The sequence below is a fragment of the Pristiophorus japonicus genome, chromosome 23, assembly GCF_044704955.1.
Source record: "Pristiophorus japonicus isolate sPriJap1 chromosome 23, sPriJap1.hap1, whole genome shotgun sequence".
NCBI classification, from domain to species: Eukaryota; Metazoa; Chordata; class Chondrichthyes; family Pristiophoridae; genus Pristiophorus; species Pristiophorus japonicus.
The window spans coordinates 50,854,013-50,874,308 of NC_091999.1; the positions used below are offsets into that span (position 1 = coordinate 50,854,013).

General features: G+C 50.1%; 1 long non-coding RNA gene across 1 annotated transcript in view; it reads left to right on the forward strand.

Annotated features, from left to right (window-relative positions):
• Positions 1-468: 468 nt before the first annotated feature.
• Positions 469-20,296, forward strand: part of LOC139235374 (uncharacterized) — a 40,260-nt gene continuing 20,432 nt past the window's right edge. The window contains exons 1-2 of the long non-coding RNA XR_011588469.1: positions 469-706; positions 8,503-8,659. This is a non-coding gene — a long non-coding RNA (uncharacterized lncRNA). The remainder of the gene's footprint in view (positions 707-8,502; positions 8,660-20,296) is intronic.

Here is a 20,296-nt window from a genome sequence, read left to right on the forward strand (position 1 = left end):
TCCTCCCTTTAATCAGGGGCATTTGATTTACAGATTAACAACAAAATAGTTGCGTTGTACCTGACCTGGGATTGTTTCTTGGGACTGTGCAGAGGGAGCTTTATTCTTTATTTAACCCGTGCTGTACATGCCCTGGGAATACCTGGTGGGACAGTGTGCAGGGTCCCTTACTGTGTATTTAACATGTGCTGTACCTGCCCTGGGAGTGTTTGATGAAAGTCAGCGTACAGCAAGCTTTAAATTGTAACTAACCCGTGCTGTACCTGCCCTGGGATTGTTTAGGACAGTACAGAGGGAGCTTCACTCTGTATATAACCCTTGCAGTATCTGGCCCACTCCTGCTCCTGTTTGTCATTGTCTTATCTACCCAGCATGCCCTACGGGGGAAAATGTGCTGCATCCAGACTGCAGGAGCTCAGTGCGCAGGCGCGGGCCCTGGCTGTGTTTGGAGCATGCGCCGTGCGTGTAATGGCGGAGAAGACGTGTTTTGGACAGGATCCTAAGGAGTGTCTTTTGCAGCGGGACGGAGCGGGGTAAGGGACCAGCGGGGAGCTGGGGAGGCTTCATAAACAACCCGTGCCCGCCGCAAGCCCGGAATAATAACCGGATTATAGGCGGATGCAGCTTCGGGGCTTTCTCCCGGTCACAGGCCCGGGCTAACGGCGGCCATCTTCGAGCAGGTTCAGCGCTCCACCATCTTGATTCAGTGAGTAGCACCGCGCATGCGCGGCCATCTTGGTGCAGGCACAAAGTGAATGATGTCAATGTCTGGAACTGAACCCAGCCAGAGTCAGTACCTTCAGGGGAGGGGAACCAGTGAGTGTAGAACTGAACCCAGCCAGAGTCAGTACCTTCAGGGGAGGGGAACCAGTGAGTGTAGAACTGAACCCAGCCAGAGTCAGTACCTTCAGGGGAGGGGAACCAGTGAGTGTAGAACTGAACCCAGCCAGAGTCAGTACCTTCAGGGGAGGGGAACCAGTGAGTGTAGAACTGAACCCAGCCAGAGTCAGTACCTTCAGGGGAGGGGAAGCAGTGAGTGTAGAACTGAACCCAGCCAGAGTCAGTACCTTCAGGGGAGGGGAACCAGTGAGTGTAGAACTGAACCCAGCCAGAGTCAGCACCTTCAGGGGAGGGGAACCAGTGAGTGTCGAACTGAACCCAGCCAGAGTCAGTACCTTCAGGGGAGGGGAACCAGTGAGTGTAGAACTGAACCCAGCCAGTGTCAGTACCTTCAGGGGAGGGGAACCAGTGAGTGTAGAACTGAACCCAGCCAGAGTCAGTACCTCCAGGGGAGGGGAACCAGTGAGTGTAGAACTGAACCCAGCCAGAGTCAGTACCTTCAGGGGAGGGGAACCAGTGAGTGTAGAACTGAACCCAGCCAGAGTCAGTACCTTCAGGGGAGGGGAACCAGTGAGTGTAGAACTGAACCCAGCCAGAGTCAGTACCTTCAGGGGAGGGGAACCAGTGAGTGTAGAACTGAACGCAGCCAGAGTCAGTACCTTCAGGGGAGGGGAAGCAGTGAGTGTAGAACTGAACGCAGCCAGAGTCAGTACCTTCAGGGGAGGGGAAGCAGTGAGTGTAGAACTGAACCCAGCCAGAGTCAGCACCTTCAGGGGCAGGGGGTGGGTGGGGGGCAAACCAGTGAGTGTAGACCTGAACCCAGCCAGAATCAGTACCTTCAGGGGAGGGGAAGCAGTGAGTGTAGAACTGAACCCAGCCAGAGTCAGTACCTTCAGGGGAGGGGAACCAGTGAGTGTAGAACTGAACCCAGCCAGAGTCAGTACCTTCAGGGGAGGGGAACCAGTGAGTGTCAAACCGAACCCAGCCAGAGTCAGCACCTTCAGGGGAGGGGAACCAGTGAGTGTAGAACTGAACCCAGCCAGAGTCAGTACCTTCAGGGGAGGGGAACTATGAGTGTAGAACTGAACCCAGCCAGAGTCAGTACCTTCAGGGGGTGGGGGGGACAGGGAGGGGATAACATTTCACGGGGTTGGGGGTAATATATTAGCATGGATGGAGGATTGGCTGACTGACAGAAAACAGAGAGTCAGGATAAATGGTTGCTTCTTGGGTTGACAATCAGTAACTAGTGGGGTGTTGCAGGGATCAGTGCTGAGACTCCACTATTTACAATCCATATTAATGACTTGGAAGAAGAGACAGAGTGTAACGAAGCCAAGTTTGCTGATGATACGATGGGAAGAAAAGCAAGGTGTGAGTTAGGGACACAAATTCTGCAAAAGGACACAGGCAGGCTGAGTGAGTGAGCATAAATTTGGCAGATGGAGTATAATGTTGGAAAGTGTGAGGTCATGCACTTTGGCAGAAAAAAATTAAACAGCAAGTTATTATTTAAATGTTGAAAGGTTGCAAAGTGCTGCAGTACAGCGAGACCTGGAGGTACTTGTGCATGAAACATAAAAGGATAGTATGCAGGTACAGCAAGTGATCAGGAAGGCCAATGGAATCGTGCCTTTATTGCAAAGGGGATGGAGTATAAAAGCAGGGAAGTCTTGCTACAGTTGTACAAGGTATTGATGAGGCCACTCCTGGTATGTTGCGTGCAGTTTTGGTTTCCATATTTCCGAAAGGATATACTTGCTTTGGAGGCAGTTCAGAGAATTTTCAAAAGGTTGATTCCAGGGATGAAGAGGTTGACTTATGAGAAAAGGTTGAGGTTGGGCCTCTACTCATTGGAATTCAGAAGAATGAGCGGTAGTCTTAACGAAATGTGTAAGATTATGAGGGGGCTTTGACAAGATGGATGAAGAGAGGAATTTCCACTGATAATGGGAAGACTAGAACTACGGGACATAATCTTCGAATAAGGGGCCGTCCACTTAAAAGAAGAAATTTCTTCTCGCAGAGGGTTGTGGATCTGTGGAATTCACTGCCTCAGAGAGCTGTGCAAGCCGGGACATTGAATAAATTTAAGACAGAAACAGAGATTCATAAACGCTAAGGGAATAAGTGGTTATGGGGAGCGGACAGGGGAGTGGTCTCGAGTCCATGATCGGATCAGCCATGATCGTATTAAATAGAGGAGCAGGCTCGAGGAGCCGTATGGGCTATGCCTGCTCCTATTTCTTATTTTCTTATGTTAACTAGTGAGTGCAGAACTGAAACCAGACAGATTCAGCATCTGCATTGGATGAGAGGGGAGCCAGTGAGTTTGGAACGGATTCCAGCCAAAGTCAGCACCTTCAGGGGAGGGGACCAGTGATTGTAGAACTTGTTCCAGCCAGAGCCGACACCTTTAGGGGAGGAGAGGGAGGGGAACCAGTGAGTGCAGAACTGAATCCAGACAGAGTCAGTACCGTCAGGGGAGGGTAACCAGTGAGTGTAGAACTGAACCCAGACAGAGTCAGTACCTACAGGGGAGGAGAGGGGAACCAGTGAGTGTAGAACTGAACCCAGCCAGAGTCAACACCTTCAGGAGTGGAACCAGTGAATGCAGAACTGAACCCAGCCAGAGTCAGCACCTTCAGGGGAGGGGAACCAGTGAGTTTAGAACTGAACCCAGCCAGAGTCAGTACCTTCAGGAGAGGGGAACCAGTGAGTGTAGAACTCAACCCAGCCAGAGTCAGCACATTCAGAGGAGGAATGCGAAGGGAACCGAATGTCGAACTGAACCCAGCCAGAGTCTACACCTATAGGAGATGAGAGAGAGGGGAACCAGTGAATGGAGACCTGACCCCAGCCAGAGTCAGGACATTCAGGGGACGGGAAACCAGTGATTGCCGAACTGAACCCAGCCAGAGTAAGCACCTTCAGGGGAGGAGAGGGATGGGAACAAGTGAGTTTAGAACTGAAACCAGACAGTCAGCATCTTCAGTGGAGGAGAGGAGGCAGTTCAGAGAGGGTTCACAAGGTTGATTCCGTAAATGAGGGGGTTGACTTATGAGGAAATATTGAGGAGGTTGGGGGCAATATATTAGCAGGTACAAAGGATTGGCTAACTAACAGAAAACAGAGTATTGGGAGAAATGGTTCATTCTCAGGTTGGCAACCAGTAACTAGTGGGGTGCTGCAGGGATCAGTGCTGGGACCCCAACTATTTACAATCTATATCAACAACTTGGAAGAAGGGGCCGAATGTAACGCAGCCAAGTTTGCTGATGAAACAAAGATCGGAGGAAAAGCAATGTGTGAGGAGGACACAAAAAATCTGCAAAAGGGCACAGACAGGCTAAGTGAGTGGGCAAAAATTTGACAGATAGTATATGATGTTGGAAAGTGTGAGGTCATGCACTTTGGCAGAAAATAATGAAAGAGCAAGTTATTATTTATTGGAAAAAAATTGCAAACTGCTGCAGTACACGAGACCTGGGAGAACTTGTGCCTGACACGCTAAATGTTAGTACGCAGGTATAGAAAGTGATCAGGAAGGCCAATGGACTCTTGGCCTTTATTACAAAGGGGATGGAGTATAAAAGCAGGGAAGTCTTGCTACAGTTATACAGGGTATTGGTGAGGCCACACCTGGAATACTGCATGCAGTTTTGGGTTCCATATTTACGAAAGGATAGACTTGCTTTGGAGGCAGTTGAGAGAAGATTCAGTAGGTTGATCCGGAGATGAGGGGGTTGGCTTATGAGGAAAGGTTGAGGAGGTTGGAGTTCAGAAGAATGAGAGGTGATCACATCGAAACGTATAAGATTATGAGGGGACTTCACAAGGTGGATGCAGAGAGAACGTTTCCACTGATGGGGGAGACTAGAACGAGAAGGCATAATCTTCGAATAAAGGGCCGCCCATTTAAAACTGAGATGAGGAAGAATTTCTTCTCAGAGTTGTAAATCTGTGGAATTCACTGCCTCAGAGAGCTGTGGAAGCTGGGTCATTGAATAAATTTAAGACAGAAACAGACAGTTTATCAACCGATAAGGGAATAAGGGGTTATGGAGAGCGGGCAAGAAAGTGGACCTGAGTCCATGGTCAGATCAGCCATGATCGTATTTAATGGCGCAGTAGGCTCCAGGGACCGTATGGCCTACTCCTACTCCTATTTATGTTCTTCTGAGTTTGGAACTGAACCCAGCCAGAGTCAGCACCTTCAGGGGAGGGGAACCAGTGAGTGTAGAACTGAACCCAGCCAGAGTCAGTACCTTCAGGGGAGGGGAACCAGTGAGTGTAGAACTGAACACAGCCAGAGTCAGTACCTTCAGGGGAGGGGAACCAGTGAGTGTAGAACTGAACCCAGCCAGAGTCAGTACCTTCAGGGGAGGGGAACCAGTGAGTGTAGAACTGAACCCAGCCAGAGTCAGTACCTTCAGGGGAGGGGAACCAGTGAGCGTAGAACTGAACCCAGCCAGAGTCAGTACCTTCAGGGGAGGGGAACCAGTGAGTGTAGAACTGAACCCAGCCAGAGTCAGTACCTTCAGGGGAGGGGAACCAGTGAGTGTAGAACTGAACCCAGCCAGAGTCAGTACCTTCAGGGGAGGGGAACCAGCGAGTGTAGAACTGAACCCAGCCAGAGTCAGTACCTTCAGGGACCAGTAATTGATTGGTGCCGCGGCCCCGCCCCCCGCCACTGATTGGCGCGGAGCAGGGCGCTGGGTGGGCTGGTGCCCCGCGCCGCCTCGCCATTGGCTGCGGGCTGAGTGTTGCGGTTGGGGGGTTTGTCGGTGGGCTCCGCTCGCAGCCTTTGAGCTCGGGGCCCAGGTGAGGCGGGGCTGAGTTGTGCGCAGGCGCGGGGCCAGCCTATTGTGGGAGATTAGCTGCCGACGGACGACGTTTTGCCCCCCCCCCCCCGCAGCCGTGGAGGGAGAGAGAAAACAGGGAATTATAGACCGGTCAGCCTGACCTCAGTAGTGGGTAAAATGATGGAATCAATTATTAAGGATGTCATAGCAGTGCATCTGGAAAATGGTGACATGATAGGTCCAAGTCAGCATGGATTTGTGAAAGGGAAATCATGCTTGACAAATCTTCTGGAATTTTTTGAGGATGTTTCCAGTAAAGTGGACAAAGGAGAACCAGTTGATGTGGTATATTTGGACTTTCAGAAGGCTTTCGACAAGGTCCCACACAAGAGATTAATGTGCAAAGTTAAAGCACATGGGATTGGGGGTAGTGTGCTGACGTGGATTGAGAACTGGTTGTCAGACAGGAAGCAAAGAGTAGGAGTAAACGGGTACTTTTCAGAATGGCAGGCAGTGACTAGTGGAGTGCCGCAAGGTTCTGTGCTGGGGCCCCAGCTGTTTACATTGTACATTAATGATTTAGACGAGGGGATTAAATGCAGTATCTCCAAATTTGCGGATGATACTAAGTTGGGTGGCAGTGTGAGCTGCGAGGAGGATGCTATTAGGCTGCAGAGTGACTTGGATAGGTTAGGTGAGTGGGCAAATGCATGGCAGATGAAGTATAATGTGGATAAATGTGAGGTTATCCACTTTGGTGGTAAAAACAGAGAGACAGACTATTATCTGAATGGTGACAGATTAGGAAAAGGGAAGGTGCAACGAGACCTGGGTGTCATGGTACATCAGTCATTGAAGGTTGGCATGCAGGTACAGCAGGCGGTTAAGAAAGCAAATGGCATGTTGGCCTTCATAGCGAGGGGATTTGAATACAGGGGCAGGGAGGTGTTGCTACAGTTGTACAGGGCCTTGGTGAGGCCACACCTGGAGTATTGTGTACAGTTTTGGTCTCCTAACTTGAGGAAGGACATTCTTGCTATTGAGGGAGTGCAGCGAAGGTTCACCAGACTGATTCCCGGGATGGCGGGACTGACCTATCAAGAAAGATTGGATCAATTGGGCTTGTATTCACTGGAGTTCAGAAGAATGAGAGGGGACCTCATAGAAACGTTTAAAATTCTGACGGGTTTAGACAGGTTAGATGCAGAAAGAATGTTCCCAATGTTGGGGAAGTCCAGAACCAGGGGTCACAGTCTGAGGATAAGGGGTAAGCCATTTAGGACCGAGATGAGGAGAAACTTCTTCACCCAGAGAGTGGTGAACCTGTGGAATTCTCTACCACAGAAAGTAGTTGAGGCCAATTCACTAAATATATTCAAAAGGGAGTTAGATGAAGTCCTTACTACTCGGGGGATCAAGGGTTATGGCGAGAAAGCAGGAAGGGGGTACTGAAGTTTCATGTTCAGCCATGAACTCATTGAATGGCGGTGCAGGCTAGAAGGGCTGAATGGCCTGCTCCTGCACCTATTTTCTATGTTTCTATGTTTCTATGATGGATGAGCAGCCCGGGCAATGCGCCCAGCCTCCCTGAGGACTCAGACTCATGGACACGCGCGGGCGGTGAGATTTGGGTGGCGGCTGCGGGGCACCTTCGGGCGGGGACGGACCTTGGTTACTGTCGGGGATTGCCGGGAGTTCGGCCGCCAGCTTTGGGCAGCACGGGTCTGCCCGCCACAGGGAGCAGGGAGCAACAGGGGCGGGGCTTCCTCGACGTCACAATACTTTCCATTGTCCCGCTGCAGGGCAGGGATCATGCGTGGCGGCCATCTTACTGCAGGGAGCAGGTGCAGGATGGGGACCAGTGACATGAACACATGAGAACATCAGAAATAGGAGATGAGTCGGCCCTTTGGCCCCTCGAGCCTGCCGCCATTCAATAAGATGATGGCTGCAGCATCTGGGGTGGTTCTCCTTGGAGCAGTGAAGGTGCAGGGCAGGTTTAACAGAGTTGCTCACAATCAGGAAGGCTTTAGATTGAGTCAGGGAACAGAGTGGTTCTGCTCACACAATCAGAGAATGGTTACAGCACGGAAGGCCATTCGGCCCGTCGAACCCTTGCCTACTCCCCTCCCTTTTCCCCCGGCCCTGCAAAATGTTTTTTTTCAGATACTTATCCAACTTCCTTTTTATTTGAATGCTGTGATTGAGTCTTCCTCCACCACTCTTTCAGGCCGTGCTTTCCGGATCCTAACCACTCGCTGCATAAAATAGATTTTTTTGATGTCACCTTTGGTTATTTTGCCATTCACCTTAAGTCCGTCTTTTCTGGTTCTCGACCCCTCCACCAATGGGAACAGTATCTCTCTATCTACTCTGTCTGGACCCCTCATGATTTTGAACACTTCTATCAATTCTCCTCTCAACCTTCTCTGCTCCAAGGAGAACAACCCCAGCTTCTCCAGTCACTCCACGGAACTGAAGTCCCTCATCTCGTGAATCATTCTTGTCAATCTTTTCTGCTTCCTCTCTGAGGCCATCACATCCTAATGTGCGGTGCCCAGAATTGGACACAATGCTCCAGTTGAGGCCGAACCAGTGTTTTATAAAGGTTCATCATAACCTCCTTGCTTTTGTACTCTGTGATGCCCAGCAACTTGCAAGTTTTTTTAACTGCTTTCTCAACCTGTCCTGCCACCTTCAGCGATTTGTCCACATATACCCGCAGGTCTCACTGTTCATGCACCCCCTTTAGGATTGTACCCTTTAATTTACATTGCCTCTCCTTGTTTATTTAATCATGCTTTTCTAATTTTATTTCTTATCTCTTTCACGGCCTCATTTTATTTCTTCCTCCGAGCCTCTCAACTTAATGTGGCAGCGTAATGTTGGCGAGTGGTGATTGATTGCCCTGGGAACCAACAGGAAGAGAGGTCAGAGGCTGGAGGGCCCAGGGAGCAGCCTGTTCTGCACCCAATCACGGTGCATGAGTGGTGGATCCTGAGACGGCCTATCAGGTGAGTCTGTGTGAATCTCTGTTAAACAATTCATCTTTTAAAGTTAAATCGAGATTTCTTTTGTCAACAAAACAGTTTAACATTTGTCAGTATTTTATTTCTATTTATGAGTTCCTAATATGAGTTTCAGATACTTCAGTGCCAAGTAGACCTGGTGTTTAAAGGTCATTCATTTCCCTCTTTCCATGTCGCTGTTAGTTAAAGGGACAGAGATTTATTTCCCCGCATTATGCAACTTTAGCAGTTAGAGTAACATCCTTCTTGTTGGTAGTGAGTTACATTCTGTGCTCGGCGAGATGGCTGGTGGCATCAGCCTTTAAAATACTCATCCTCTTGTTCAAATCTCTCCAGGGTCTCGCCCTTCCCTATCTCTGTAACTTCCTCCAGCCCACCAACCCTCTTAATAGTTTATTTTCTTTGGCACGGAGGAGGCTGAGGGGAGACCTTAATGAGGTGTATAAAATTATGAGGGGCCTAGATAGAGTGGAGAGGAAGGATCTATTTCCCTTCGCAGAGGGGTCAGCAACCAGCAGAACATTTTAGCCAGTACGTAGCAAGCACAACAAGAGAGGAGGAAGTTCTGGACTTAGTATTCGGGACTGAAGCTGGGCAGGTGGAAGGGGTATCGATGGGACAGCATTTTGGTGCGAGTGATCATAATTCAGTTAGATTTAGGGTAGTTATGGAAAAGGACAAAGATAGACCAGGAATAAAAGTTCACAATTGGGGAAAAGCCAATTTTACTAAGCTGATATGTGATTTAGCCAAAGTGGACTGGAAACAGCTACTTGAAATGGTGAGAGATTGGGAAATGTTGGTGTTTTGAGGGACCTTGGTGTCCTTGTACACGAATCACTGAAAGTTAATATGCAGGTACAGCAAGCAATGAAGAAACCAAATGGTATGTCAGCCTTTTATTACAAGAGGATTTGAGGATAAGAGTAAACATGAGAACATAAGAAATAGGAACAGGAGTAGGCCATACGGCCCCTCGAGCCTGCTCCGCCATTCAATAAGATCATGGCTGATCTGATCATGTACTCAGCTCCACTTACCCGCCCACTCCTCATAACCCCTTATCCCCTTATCGTGTAAGAAACTGTCTATTTCTGTCTTAAATTTATTTCATGTCCCAGCTTCCACAGCTGTCTGAGGCAGCGAGATCCACAGATTTACAACCCTCAGAAGAAATTCCTCCTCATTTTTGCTTTAAATGGGTGGCTCTTATTCTAAGATCATGCCCTCTAGTTCGAGTCTCCCCCATCAGTGGAAACATCCTCTCTCCATCCACCTTGTCAAGCACCCTCATAATCTTATACATTTCGATAAGATCAACTCTCATTCTTCTGAATTTCAATGAGTAGAGGCCCAAACTACTCAACCTTTCCTCATAAGTCAACCCACTCATCCCCAGAATCAATCTAGTGAACCTTCTCTGAACGGGCTCCGAAGCAAGTAAATCCTTTCGTAAATATGGAAACCAAAATTGCATGCAGTATACCAGGTGTGGCCTCACTAATACCTTATATAGCTGTAGCAAGACTTCCCTGCTTTTATACTCCATCCCCTTTGCAATAAAGGCCAAGATACCATTGGCCTTCCTGATCACTTGCTGAACCTGCATACTATCCTTCTGTGCTTCATACACAAGTGACCCCAGGTCCCACTGTACTGCAGCATTTTGTAATCTTTCTCCATTTAAATAATAACTTGCTCCTAGACATCCTACTGCAATTATATAGGGCCCTGGTGAGACTACACCTGGAGTATTGTGTACAGTTTGGCTGCTTACCTAAGGAAGGATGTACAGACCATTGAGGATGGTAACGAAGGTTCGCCAGACTGAATCCTGGGATGGGGGGATTGTCCTGTGAGGAGAGATTGAGTAGACCAGGCCGATATTCTCTACAGTTTAGAAGAATGAGGTGTGATCTCATTGAAACATAGAAAACTCTTACAGGGCTTGACAGTGTAGCTCAGGGGTGTCAAACATACGGCCTGTGGGCAGGACACGGCCCCCCAAGCCCCTTCCTCCGGCCCGCCAAATGTTTTAATTTATACACCCCCATTCCTGATCTTTCGCTTGATGACTGGAACACAACCTGAATTTGTCGGCCGTCACGGAACAGGAGGAGGGCGGCGGAGGCACGGGGAAGGTCAGTCAGTGTCCACGGGGAGCAATTCTGGGACAACGAGGGCCCTCACACGGACTGTCAATGGGAGATAAGCTTTGAGTGAGGCAGTGAGTGGATAAATACCGAGAGAGAGTGGGAGGAGTGTCACTGGAACTCCAGGTGATTTAACAGATGATGGGGGTTAGTGCAGGGTAGGTAGTGAGGGGGTTGTGTTCCTGCACTTCTCCCCCCCTCCTCAGCCCCAGCGAGGCACTGATTTAAAATTCTCAACCTCGTGTTCATATCCCTCAATCTCCCCTCCCCATCTCTAACCTCCTCCAGCCCTGCACCCCTCCCTATCTCTCTAAACCTCCTTAGCCCTACAACCCTCCCGATCCCTGTAACCTCCTCCAGTGACGACACCTCTCATATCTCTCTAAACCTCCTCCAGCGCCAAAGCCCCAGCCCTACATCCCTCCCTATCTCTCTAAACCTCCTCCAGCCCCTACACACCTCCCTATCTCTGTAACCCCATCCAGCCCCTATACACCTCCCTATCTCTGTAACCTCCTCCAGACCCTACACCCCTCCCTATCTCTGTAACCTCCTCAGCCCTACAACCCTCCCTATCTCTGTAAGCTCCTCCAGCCCTGCACCCCTCCCTATCTCTCTCAACCTCCTCCAGCACCGACACCTCTCATATCTCTCTAAACCTCCCCCAGCCCCAAAGCCCCAGCCCGACATCCCTCCCAATCTCTCGAACCTCCTCCTGCCCTACATCCCTCCCTATCTCTAAACCCCCTCCAGCCCCACATCCATCCCTATCTCTAAACCTCCTCCAGCCCCTACACCCCTCCATATCTCTAACCCCATCCAGCCCCTACACCCCTCCATATCTCTAACCCCATCCAGCCACTATCTCTGTAACCTCCTCCAGCCCTACACCCCTTGCTATCTCTCTAACCTCCCCCTGCCCCTACATCCCTCCCTACGTCTGCAACCTCCTCCAGCACGACAACCCTCCCCCTCTGTAACCTCCTCCAGCATTACACACCTTGGTATCTCTCCAACCTACTCCAGCACCTACATATCTCCCTATCTCTAACCTCCTCCAGCACCTACATATCTCCCTATCTCTAACCTCCTCCAGCCCGTTCACCCCTCCCTATGTTTGTACTCTCCTCCAATCGCTGCACCCCTCCCGATCTCTGTAACCTCCTCGAGCCCCGAGACCCTTCCTTATCTCTGCAATCTCCTTCAGACCTACACCTCTCCCTATTTCTGTAACCTCTCCAGCCCATACACCCCTCCCTATCTCTAATCTCCTCCATCCCCGACACCTCTCCCTATCTCTAACCTCCTCCAGCCCCTACACCCCTCCCTATCTCTGTAACCTCCTCCGGACCCTACACCCCTCCCTATCTCTGCAATCTCCTCCAGCCCTACTTCCCTCCCCATCTGTAACCTCCAGTGCAACACACCTCCACATCTCTCTAACCTCCTCCAACCCCTACACCCGTCCCTATCGCTGTAACCTTCAGCACTTACACAGCTCCCTATCTCTGTAACCTCCTCCAGCACTAGACCCCTCCCTATCTCTGTAAGCAACTCCAGCCCCTAAACCCCTCCCTCTGTCTATAACCTCCTCCAGCCCTAAATCCCTCCCTACCTCTAATCTCATCCAGGCCCAACACCCCTCCCTATCTCCGTAACCACCTCCAGTTCCTACAACCCTCCCTATCTTTGTAACCTCCAGGCCCAACACCCATCGCTATTTCTGTAACCTCCTCCATCCCTACAGCCCTACGTATCTATGGAACCTCCTTCAACCCCTACATCCCTCCCTATCTCTGTAGTCTCCTCCAACCCCTGCACCCTCCCCTATCTGTAACCTCCTCCAGCCCCGACAACCCTTCCGATCTCTGTAACCTCCCCCAGCCCTGACAACCCTCCCTTTATCTGTAACGTCCTCCAGCACTACAAGCCTCCTCCTCCAGCCCATATACCCCTCCCTATCTCTTTAACCTCCTCCAGGCGCTACACCCTTTGCTATCTCTATAACCTCCTCCTGCCATACCCCCCTCCCTCTCTCTGTAATGTCCTCCAGCCCCTACAGCCCTCCATATCACTGCAACCTCCAGTCCCTACACCACTCACTATCTCTAACCTCCACCAGACCCTACACCTCTCCCTTTGTCTATAACCTCGTCCAGCCCTTACACCCCTCTCTTTGTCTGTAATCCCCTCCAGCGCCTACACCCCTCCCTCTCTCTGTAACCTCCTCCAGCCCTAAACCCCTCCCTATCTCTAACTTCCTCCAGAACGACACCCCTCGCTATCTCTAACTTCCTCCAGCCCCTGCACCCCTCCCTATCTCTCACCACCTCCAGCCCTACACCTCTCCCTATCTCTGTAACCTCCCCTAGCCCCTACAACCCTCCTTATCTCTGTAACCTCCTTCAGCACTACACCTCTTCCTATCCGTGTAACCTCCTCCAGCCCCTACACCACTCCCTATCTCTAACCTCCTCGAGCCCCTACAACGTTCCAATCTCTGCAACCATCTCCAGCCCCAACAACCCTCCCTATCCCTTGTAACAACCTCCAGCCCCTACAACCCTCCCTATCTCTGTAAGCTCCTCCAGCCCTACACTCCTCCATATCCCTCTAACCTCCTCCCGCCCTACACTCCTCCATATCTCTAACCTCCACCAGCCCCTACACCCATCCCTATCTCTGCAACCTCCTCCAGCCCTGAACCCTTCCCTATCTCTAACTTCCTCCTACCCCTATACCCCTCCCTATCTCTGTAACCTCCTCCAGCCCCTACACCCCTCCATATCTCTGCAACCTCTTCCAGCACCTGCTTATTTCTGTAACCTCCTCCAGCCCTATACCCCTTCCTATCTCTAACCTCCTCAAGCCCCTACAACCCTCCCAATCTCTGCAACCTACTCCAGACCCTACACCCCTTCCTCTCTCTGTAACCTACAGCCCCTACACCCTTCTCTATCTCTGTAATCTCCTCCAGCCCTCCACCCCTCCCTATCTCCATAACCACCTCCAATACCAGAATCTTCCCTATCTCTGCAATCTCCTCCAGCCCCTTCCTATCTCTGTAACCTCATCCAGTACTGCACACCTCCCTATCTCTGTAACCAGCTGCAGCCCTACAACCCTCCCTATCTCTGTAATCTCTTCCAGACCCTACAAACATCTCTCTCTCTCTCTAACCTCCTCCAGCCCTTACACTCATCCTGTTCTCGAAAACCTCCTCCAGCCCTAAACCCCTCCTTATCTCTGTAACCTCCATCCCCTACATCCCTCCCTCACTGTAATCTCCTCCAGCCCTAAACCCCGTCCTATCTCTAACCTCCTGCAGGTCCGACACCTCTCCCTATCTCTGTAACCCCCTCCAGCATTACAATCCTCCCCCTCTGTAACCTCCTCCAGCACTAGACCCCGCCCCCTCTGTAACCTCCTCCAGCTTTTACATCCTCCCTATCCCTCTAACCTCCTCCAGCACCTACACACCTCTCTATCTCTCGAACCTCCTCCAGCCCGACACCCCTCCGTATCTCTGACCTTCCTCTTCCCACTGCCCCCCCCTTTACAGTTGAGCCACCCATGATGCCTTGGACTTGGCTCTGGCTGTACTCCCTGAGGAACCACCAGTACAGAGAGTGAGATGCACTGAGAGGTGTCCTGCACTACCTGCCTGGTCCTCCATGTCTGTCTGGGCAGTCACCCATTCCCTCTCTGCCTGCACACTCTTATGCTGCGAGGTGACGACCCCATGAAAGGTGCTATCCACGTAGCTCTCAGCCTCGCGGATGCAGTGACACTCGCTGCTGCTCAAGCTCTCAAACCCCATGCTCAAGCATTCCTCCCCCAGCTGAAGTGCCTTACCCTACTCCCAGTGCATGACTCCCCCAGCTGAAGTGCCTTACCACAGTCTCAGTATGTGCCTTACCCCAGTCCTGTTTCTCGGCACCACCTGCATGGAATGATTTGGGCTTAGAGGGGGTGGGCCATGAAACGGGGTGGGGCTTGTCGCCTGTCCATCAGAAAAGTGCAGAACAAATAGTTCCCTGCATTAATAAATCCCGGGAGGTCACGCATCCCGAGCGCGGGCCCAGGCTTGAGAGACAACACTCCGCACCATCCGCTACACACACACCGGGGCTCGGTCCCAAGCCCCGAATCACAGCCCGCAGGCCCCGTGTTTGCACCCCCACTTCCAGCCCGGGCACCCGCTATTGGGCCAGCCTGGGCACACGCTATTGGGCCAGCCTGGGCTCACGCTATTGGGCCAGCCTGGGCTCATGCTATTGTGCATCACAAAAGACCCAGAGTCCGGCGTAATACAAACGGAGACAGGGTCCGGCGTAATACAAACGGAGACAGGGTCCGGCATAATACAAACGGAGACAGGGTCCGGCGTAACACAAACGGAGATAGGGTCCGGCGTAACACAAACGGAGACAGGGTCCGGCGTAACACAAACAGAGACAAGGCCTAGTTTTACACTGGAAACAAGTATTTAATAATTGAAACAGCGTTTTTGCAATAATAACAAAGTGTGACACTATCCCCTCTAACAGAAGCCTTTAACACTTTAACAATAACAGAAACATACTCGATGGAATACAACAGAGACATGATCTACAGTTATAATAATAGAGGTGTGCACGAGAACTGGAACTACAGGGGCAGGTTATTTTCAGGTCTAGTGTAACAATTCCAGAGACAGGGTCCGGAGTAATAACAGCAAATGCATGGCCCACTGTGAGAGTAACAAAGACAGTGTTTGATCCAATAATAACAGAGGCAGACTCTAGTGTAATACTGAACACAATGCTGGATCGAGTGTGATGGTCACACAGGCAGTGTCCAGTGCAACAAAACAAAGATTGGGTCTCCTCTAATAGTGTGTGCAAGTCAGGGCCTATTGCTATAACCTCATTCACCCATCCCCCTGTGCTCACTGACCTACATTGGCCGCTGGTTCAGCAACGCCTCAATTTTAAAATTCTAATCTTTGGTTTCAAAACTCTCCATGGCCTCGCCCCTCCCTATCTCTGTAAACTCTTACAGCCCCACCACCCTCCGAGTTTCTGCACTCTCCAAATCTGTCCTTGCCCATCCCTGATTTTAATCACCCCACCATTGGTGGCCGTGTCTTCAGCTGCTGAAGCTCTAAGCTCTGGAATTCCCCCTAAACCTCTTTCAAGGTTCTTTTTAAAAACTACCTCTTCGATCAACCTTTTGGGAATCTGTCCTGATATCTTTCTCTGTGGCTCTGTGTCAAAAATGTTTTCTTATTGATATCGATCGTGTTAAGCGCCGTGAGATGTTTCATTGCATTAAAGGCGCTATATTAATGTAAGTTCTGGTTGTTTTCTTGTTGTAACAAATGCTTTGCCGAATGTGTGATAAGAGAGTCAAGGCCCACTGCAGTATGAATGTGTGGGTCAGTGTAATAACACCGGCACGGTCTAGTGTAACGGGAACAGGGAACAGACCCTGTCAGCCTTGGCTCAGTGGTAGCACTCTCGGCCGAGTGAGGGTTCAATTCCCAATCCAGAGCCCGAGCACATCATCTAGGCCCAGACTCCAGGTGTCAGTACAGAGGGAGTGCTGCACTGTCAGAGGTGCCGTCTTTCAGGTGAGACATTAAACCGATACCCTGTCTAGATTTTAAGTTGGATGTAAAAGATCCCACGGCCACGATTCAGAGGAAGAACAGGCGGAGTTCACTCCGGTGTCCTGGGTAATGTGTATCCCTGAACTTACATCACTGAGAACGGATTGTCTTGTCATCATTACATGGCTGTTTGTGGGATCCTGCTGTGCACAAATTGGCTGCTGCATTTCCCAAATTACATCCCCCCCCCCTCGCCCCTTCATGTCTTGAATTGCCTTCACTGTCATGGAAACTGACAATTGGAACTGGTCAGGATTTGAACGATATTTACAACAGATTCGAGATGTTCTGAGCGTCAGTATCTTTCTCTATTCTGCCCACTCGAGGAGTTAGATGACCAACTTTCTCCTGTGAATATAGAGCTGGAGTATTGGGTCGTGATGTATTCACTAGTTCATCCTGTTGACTCTAAATATTGAGTGTGGTGGTTTCAGACACCAGATAATCAAGCTCAGAACACCAGACTGACTTTTACTGACGTTATTAACAGCACTGCAAACATACAGACAGTATAGTTACTGGATCCAGAGAACAGGGATAATGGAGTGGGTTCCCAGGGCTCCTCTCCCCAGGTGTGTCTAACAAGCTGCGGATACACTGGCGATATTTATACTGAACTTGTTTGCTACATTCCTGATCTGACGCTGCTCAAACCATAACCACAAGGATATCGGTGCATGGTTCTGCCTGTGACCACAGGCTGTGTCACTGTCACACACAGATACCGTTTCCTTGTTTCACATCTCCATACAAACACCATCACTTCACACATCCCCTTTCTACACAATTACAGCCGACATGAGCAAGGACATGAGCCACATTAAACTACACACACATTTCATAATAGCAAAGTTTAAACTGGGATAAATGTTCAGTTATTTTCTGTTCAGGCAAAATGCAGAACAATCCAGCAGCTCACCAGCACCTTTACAGCGTCTCATCGGCCGACAGGCTTTCATTAAGTCGGGGTCGTCTGGGGGAGGGGGGGCCGCCTGGGGTGGAGTGGGGGGGAGAGGGGTGGAGAGTGGAGGAGGGGCGGTCCGGGAGGAGGGGAGGAGGGGCAGTCCGGGAGGAGGGGGGGGGAGAGTGGAGGAGGGGTGGTCTGGGGGGAGGGGGAGTTCCGGGAGGAACCGGCTGGTGCAGGGTCACAGCCCAGCGGGTAAGTGATTGGCTGGTGGATTGGTAAATCTTTTTCTTTTGCTTTTCAGTAGGAAACCTTTGGCATTGTTGGAAGTCGGATCTGCCAGTAAATATATGTGAACTTTATTATCGAAGGAGAGCCAGTTAATTAAATCAGCGGATTGTTGAGTAGTTGCTGGGTGTATTTCTCTAAGGTTCAGAGTTTAGTTCTACTTGATAGTTGTGAGTGTAACTAGAGGGATGACAGGACAGCTCAGTCCCGTGGATTACACATCCTGTGGCTTGTGGGAAATCTGGAAGCTTCGCACAGCCGGGACGACCACATGTGTAGGAGGTGTCTCCAGCTGCACCAACTCCAGCTCCGTGTTTTGGAGCTTGAGCGGCGGCTGGAGTCACTGCGGTGCATCCATGAGACTGAGAGCTCCGGGGATCTCACGTTTCTAGAGGTGGTCACCCCACAGCTTAAGAATGTGCAGGCAGAGGGGGATTGGGTGACCCCTGGTCAGAAGAGGAGGACTAGGCAGGTAGTGCAGGAGTCCCCTGAGTCCATCTCGCTCTCCAACTGGTTCTCTGTTCTGAGTACCGGTGAGGGGGATGGTGGCTCTGGGGAGTGCAGCCAGAGCCAAATCCACGGCACCACGGGTGTCTCAGCTGCACGAGGGGGGAGGAAGAAGAATGGAAGATCTATAGTGGTAGGGGATTCAATAGTCAGAGGAACAGAAAGGTGTTTCTGCGGCCACAGACATGACTCCAGGATGGTATGTTGCCTCCCTGGTGCCAGAGTCAAGGATTTCACTGAGCAGCTGCAGGGCATTCTGGGGGGAGAGGGTGAACAGCCGGAGGTTGTGGTCCACATCGGGACCAATGACATGGGTAGAGGAAACTAACAATATTCCGATAGTGGATAGTCAAGGGGCTGTAGGGTGGGGGAGGAACTTAACACAATTACAATCACTAAGGAGGTGCGACTCAGTAAGATAATGGGACTGAAGACAGATAAATCCCCTGGACCTGATGGATTACATCCTCGGGTCTTAAGAGAAGTAGCGGCGGGGATTGTGGATGCATTGGTTGTAATTTACCAAAATTCCCTGGATTCTGGGGAGGTCCCAGCAGATTGGGAAATTGCAAATGTAACGCCCCTTTTTAAAAAAGAAGGCAGACAAAAAGCAGGGAACTATAGACCAGTTAGTCGAACATCTGTGGTTGGGAAAATGTTGGAGTCCATTATTAAAATAGCAGTTGTAGGACATTTGGAAAAGCAAAATTCGGTCAGGCAGAGTCAGCATGGATTTATGAAGGGAAGTCATGTTTGACAAATTTGCTGGAGTTCTTTGAGGATGTAACAAACAGGGTGGATAAAGGGGAACCAGTGAGTGTGGTGTATTTGAATTTCCAGATGGCATTTGACAATGTTCCACGTAAAAGGTTACTGCACAAGATAAAAGTTCACGGGGTTGGGGGTAATAATTTAGCATGGATAGAGGATTGGCTAATGAACAGAAAACCGAGAGTCGGGATAAATGGTTCAATCTCTGGTTGGCAACCAGTAACTAATGGGGTGCCGCAGGGATCAGTGATGGGATCCCAATTATTTACAATCTATATTAACGACTTGGAAGAAACGACCGAGTGTAACGTTGCCAAGTTTGCTGATGATACAAAGATCGGAGGAAAAGCAATGTGTGAGGAGGACACACAAAATCTGCAAAAGGACATGGACAGGCTCAGTGAGTGAGCAAACATTTGTCAGATGGTGTATAATGTTGGAAAGTGTGAGGTCCTGGACTTTGGCAGAAAACAATCGAAGAGCAAGTTATTATTTAAATGGAGAAAGATTGCAAAGTGCCACAGTACAACGGGATCTGGAGGTACTTGTGCATGAAACAAGGATAGTATGCAGGTACAGCAAATGATCAGGAAGGCCAATGGTATCTTGGCATTTATTGCAAAGGGGATTGAGTATAAAAGCAGGGAAGTCTTGCTACAGCTATATAAGGTATTGGTGAGGCCACACCTGGAACACTGCGTGCAGTTTTGGTTTCCATATTTACGAAAGGATATACTTGCTTTGGAGGCAGTTCAGAGAAGGTTCACTCGGTTGATTCCAGGGATGAGGGGGTTGACTTATGAGGAAAGATTGAGTAGGTTGGGCCACTACTCATTGGAATTCAGAAGAATGAGAGGTGATCTTATTGAAACGTCTAAGATTATGAGGGTGCTTGACAAGGTGGATGCAGAGAGAATGTTTCCACTGATGGGGGAGACTAGAACTAGAGGGCATTATCTTAGAATAAGGGGCCGCCCATTTAAAACTGAGATGAGAAGGAATTTCTTCTCTCTGAGGGTTGTAAATCTGTGGAATTCACTGCCTCAGAGAGCTGTGGAAGCTGGGACATTAAATATATTTAAGACAGAAGTAGACAGTTTCTTAAATGATAAGGGGATAAGGGATTATGGGGAGCGGACAGGGAAGTGGAACTGAGTCCATGATTGGATCAGCCATGATGGTGTTAAATGGCGGAGCAGGCTCGAGGGGCCGGATGGCCCACTGTTGCTCCTATTTCTGATGTTCTGATGTTCTAACCCGTCCAAGATGTCGGCCAGTGACCCCGCTGACCCGGGCCTGTCACCACGGGGTAAACCCGGGGCCTCTGGGCTGTGATTGGGGCCTGG